Consider the following 5,622-nt stretch of genomic DNA (forward strand, 5'->3'; position numbering starts at 1 on the left):
CAGTGTAAGGCAGGGGTGGGCAATTAAATGGTGGCAGTTCACAAGGGTTAGCTCCTGATGGGCTGCTGCCACTATATTTACCTGCACCTCCACAGGTATGGGCGATCACAGCTCCCATTGGCTGGGAATAGTGATCCACAGCCAATGGGAGCTGTGATTCCTTGTACCTGCAGAGGTGCAGATAAATACGGTGGTGTGAGGGCCAACCAAGGGCTAACCCTAGCATACCAGATCTGGCTCATGGGCTGGTATTTGCACAACCTTGATGTACAGGCATAATACAACAGTATATAGGAGCAGTTTCCATCCTGCATTCATATTTGCTTAACACTCTGAAAAATAATCCTTCCATTTAACATTGACCAATTATGTAAACTGAGTGGTGGGCTGATTTCAGTTATAGGCAGTCCCCGACTTACGCGGATCCTACTTATGTTGGATCCGCACTTACGAACGGGGCTTTTCTCGCCCCGGAGCTCATGGGCAGCGGGTCGCCACCCATGTCCTCCGGGGTGAGAAAAGCTTCTCTAGGTCTCCCTGGTCTGCTGGGGGGGTCCAGCACAGCTGCTGGACCCCCCAGCAGACCAGGGACACCCGAGCAAAGCTACCGCCTGGGCGGCTTTGCTCGTTTGCCCGGGAGCAAAGCCGCCCAGGCGGCGGGACCCCCGCCACCTGGGCAGCTTTGCTCCTGTCCCCTGGTCTGCTGGGGGCGTCCAGCAAAGCCTCTGGACCCCGCCAGCAGACCAGGGACACCCGAGCAAAGCCGCCGCATGGCGGCGGCTTTGCTCCTGAACAAACGAGCAAAGCCGCCCAGGCGGTGGCTTTGCTCGGGTGTCCCTGGTCTGCTGGGGGGGTCCAGCAGCTTTGCTGGACCCCCCCAGCAGACCAGGGGGACAGGGGCAAAGCCGCGGAGCACGCCCGCAGCGGGACAGCCCAAGCGCGCTCGGGCTGTCCCGCTGCAGGCGTGCTCCGCGGCTTTGCTCTCCGTCTCCCTGATCTGCAGGGAGACGGGGAGCAAAGCCTTGGAGCACGCCCGCAGCGGGACAGCCCGGGTGCGCTTGGGCTGTCCCACTGCGGGCATGCTCCGCAGCTTTGCTCCCCTTCTCCCTGGTCTGACCAGCAGACCAGGGAGATGGGGAGCAAAGCCTCGGAGCACGCCAGCAGTGAGACAGCTGTGGCGCGCCTGGACTGTCCCGCTGCCCGCGTGCTCTGCGGCTTTGCTCCGCGTCTCCCAGGTCAGCAGACCAGGGAGACGGAGCAAAGCCATGGAGGACTTGGGTGGTCCTGCCCTCCCCTCTCCCTGGTCTGCTGTGGGGGGTGCAGCTAGTGCCCCCCCCAGCAGACCAGGATTTTCTTGCCTACCCCTGGGGTAGAGCAGCTGGGGGCTGCCGGGTTGGTCCCGCAGTGCCACTCCGGACCAACCCGGCAGCACCCCAGCTGCTCTGCCCCAGGCGTCCTGATTCAGCCACTGCTGGTCAGTTTCAGCAGCGGCTGAATCAGGAGGCCTGGGGCAGAGCAGCTGGGGTGCTGCCGGGTTGCTCCAGTAGCGCCGAGGAGCCGCGCTACTGGAGCAACCCAGCAGCATCCCAGTTGCTCTGCCCCAGGCTTCTTGGAATCAGCCGCTGATCAGTTTCAGCAGGAGCTGACTTGGGGATGCCTGGGTTTCGTAAGTTGAATCTGTATGTAAGTCAGAACTGGCATCCAGATTCAGCCGCGGCTGAAACTGATCAGTTTCAGCCGCGGCTGACTCCAGTTCTGACTTACATACAGATTCAACTTAAGAACAAACCTACAGTCCCTATCTTGTACGTAACCCGGGGACTGCCTGTACATCAATCAATAACATGGCTGAGGGGGTTATGCAGTTTTCTGTTACAATGGATGATCCCGGTGTATGAAAACTTTAAAAACAGTTTGAAATGTAATAGGGTTATAATATAATTGTCGTTTGTAGCAAATGACAATAAACAGTACAGACAGTGAAAATATGAAAGGTTGGGAGTCAAGGACTCAGGAAGTAAAAGAAATACTTCAGTATTAACAGCCAAAAAAGTAAGATCCTAAATCCCCTTCTCTTTCGGCTGCTAGTAGAAAAAATACAAAACAAAAACTAGGATTGAGGCTGAGATTTACATAGTTTTAAATTATTTTAACATTTAACACATTAGTGATTCTAGAGTGCATATTGATCAAATCTGTAGATGACATGAAGCTAGGAAGGATTGTCAACAATTTGAAAGATATAGCTAAAATTCAAAAGGATCTTGATAAATTAGGGTGGGTCTACAATTCACCGTAACTCAAAATATAATATGTAATTTGAACTATGCAAATTGAGTATCTTATTTCTATGTTATTTCAAAATAGCTTATTTTGTCATTTTGCACTGTCCACCGAGTGCCAAATTTCAAAATGAACCGCTATTCCAAAACATCCCTTACGCCTCGTAGAATGAGGTTTACAGGAACGTCAGAATAGCAAGCCTGAAATAATGGGCTTGTTGTGAAGACGCAGGATAGCTATTTTGTGATATTCTGGTATCCCAAAAAAGTGTTGCCGTGTAGATGTAACTTCAGTGAACTGGGTTATAGACAACATGAAATTCAACAAAAACCAATGTAAGGTGCCACACTTCAGAAAGAACCCCCCCCCCCCCCAAAAAGCACAAATACAGAATGGGAGATAACTGGCTTGGCAGCGGCACTGATGAGTAATAATCTCAACATGAGTCATAATATGATGCTGTTGCCCCCCCCCCCCCCCCCCAAAAAAAGAGAGAGTGCAATTTTAGGTTGTATTAAAAGAGGCATAGCAGGCAAGTCACACAAGGTGATAGGACCTCTGCATTTGGTGTTGGTTAGGCTTTAGCTGAAGAACTGTGCCCAGTTTTCATCATTCATTATATAGAAAGGATGTGGAGAAATTGGGAAAGGATCCAGAAGTGAGCAATATCTGTGATCAAAGGTATGGGATGAAAGCCATATGATAAAACTCTGAAGGAACTGGATATGTTTGGTTTCGAAGAGAGGAGATCAATGGGGGTCTTAATAGCAGTCTTCTTTGAAAGACTGGAGAAACAATATTCTCTTTTGGTATAGACAGCTGGGCAAGAGGCAATGGGTTCAAACTACAGCATAGCAGATTTAGATTAAAACTCAAGGGGAAAAAAAACTTCCTCACTGGAAGAACAGTAGGACAATGGAACAGACTGCCTTCACTGGAGGTTTTCAAAGGAAGATGGATAGCCATGTCTCTTGGATGATTTAGGCATAACAAATCATGCATTTTGGCATTTGGTATTCCTGCATTTGGGTTAGGTTAGACTAGATGACCCTTGCAGCTCCTTCTAACCCTATGGTTCTATGGTCCTACCTGGGCTGGGATGCTCACTCTGAGATGTAGTGTAGACATAACGATAGCTAGCACTAGGGCTATGTGTACACTATGTGGTTTTTCTGGGATATCAGAGGTATCCCGGAAAAACTCCACTGCGTCCAGGGAGCATGTCTGCTCTTCCACTTTCTTTTTTGCAGAAGAGCAGATGCGCTCTTTTAGAAGCCCTATCTTCTTCCTCTTCCCACGAGGAAGAAGGGCTCTTCTGAAAGAGGAGGCTTTTCCAAAATTTGGCCCAGTGTAGATGGGCCAAATTTCAGAAAAGGCTGTTCCGAAAATCTATCAGAAAAAGGTACGCAAACTGCGGAGTACAATTTGCGTACCTTTTTCCAATAGATCATTGTATTATAGACATAGTGTAGGAGGTTGAGCAGAGGTGGGCTGGTTCAAGGCGTACCTTAGAAAGGATTGTATAACTTTATTCCTGGGAAACATCTGCAGTTGTTGCATTTCGAGCCATAGTAAAATTCCAGAATCCCCTTAAGACTGATATCTTATACTAACCATATAGTGTGCTAATCTTTTGTATTCTTTTCCTATTTCTTCATTCTAACATACACTAAAAATATTGACAATTTTATTTTCTATATAGACTGAATTTATCTGAGACAGTTTTTTTAATGTTCATATCCCAAATTTGCTTTTCAAATAATGAGGACAACATGTTGAGAATTTGATGCCTAGCTCCTTAGTTCATATTTTGGCACTTAAATAAAGGTGGCCCTATTTTCAGATGTTCTGAAATCCTGTCACCCACACTGAAGTCAGAGTCACATGTGTGCACATCTCTGAAAATACATCTGTTTTGCATACAGGAACTTAACTTCAGGCACCCACATTTCAATATATCATCTTGGGTGCGCAATTGGAAGCACTAGTTTTTGCCCACCCCAGGACTTAGATTTAGGCTTCTAAATTGGATAGTTAGTTTTGGACTTGCAATTCATTTTTGCTCTCAATTATTGGTTTTCTAGATATGTCTAAACTTGTTTTAAATGTAACCACTAAGAGATGGGATTGAAACCACATAAGAATCAGCTATGAATACTTTTCAGACAGCGTGATTTTTTAAAAAAGGCAAAGATCTTTGAATTTTGTAGCTTACCTTAGACTCCGTGGAACAAAAAAATACAGATGATATATTTAGGACATACTATGGATAATTAATGTGAGAAAGAACTTTCCATAAGCAATGCAATATACTGAATATGTGTGGGCATGTGCATGTACAACACACTCAAATAAATTCTATGTATAGATATATATGGAGAAACTCCTGGGAGAGTTCAGAAGAATTGTGTAGATGACCTTAAAACATACAGAGTAACCTCATTATCTACATTCTTCCCCAAAAAAGCAAGGCGTAAATTCAGTTTTAAGAAAAGCTAACACTTTCCATTCTGTTTTAAAGCAATTTCTTACCTGGCAGATGGATAATTTTGTCTTCACTTACATCTGTTGAGGTGCAAATTAATTTTTGCTTTCGATAGCAAGTTATCCCTTTTTGTAAAAGAAATTGTAACAGTAAGATATAAGTTTCTTTCCAAGCAAGATGCTTATGTTTAACGCAGAAATACATGGGATTCAGCAAATAATTTGTTTGCTTAAAATTAATTTGTACTTTCTAGTAGAATACACATTCAGAAGGACCAAATACTCGGTAGTATCATCTTAAATATTCCTCTCTTTTGTTACCTATTCCTAGAAAGAAATTACATTTTAATGGTTTTATACTGTATTAACAGATGAAATAGCTTGGATTTTATATATTTTAGTAAGCCTTTTAGAAAACACCAATAGCAATATTCAATAGGCTACTGCATGCTCCCTATATACCATACTTGTACAGTACTCCCAGCAGTATTATAACAAAGTCAAAAGAGAATCAAACAGTAAAATCATAGTAGCCCAACACTTACATCTTTATTCAAAATATGGTGGAATTGTAATCTTTGAAACAAAATTATAAGTTTGTATACTTAAACACTACATCATTATATATATATATATATATATATATATATATATATATATATATATATATATATATATATATATAGAGAGAGAGAGAGAGAGAGAGAGAGAGAGAGAGAGAGAGAGAGAGAGAGAGAGAGAGAGAGACATTTCAAGTTGTAGTCCTTTTTGTGTAATATTGTACCTTTGAATAGACTATTGTATTCTCATATACAGAAACTGAGTTTTGAGTCTCCTCTAATTTACCCCAGTGTA

The sequence above is a fragment of the Pelodiscus sinensis genome, chromosome 2, assembly GCF_049634645.1.
Source record: "Pelodiscus sinensis isolate JC-2024 chromosome 2, ASM4963464v1, whole genome shotgun sequence".
Lineage (NCBI taxonomy): Eukaryota > Metazoa > Chordata > Testudines > Trionychidae > Pelodiscus > Pelodiscus sinensis.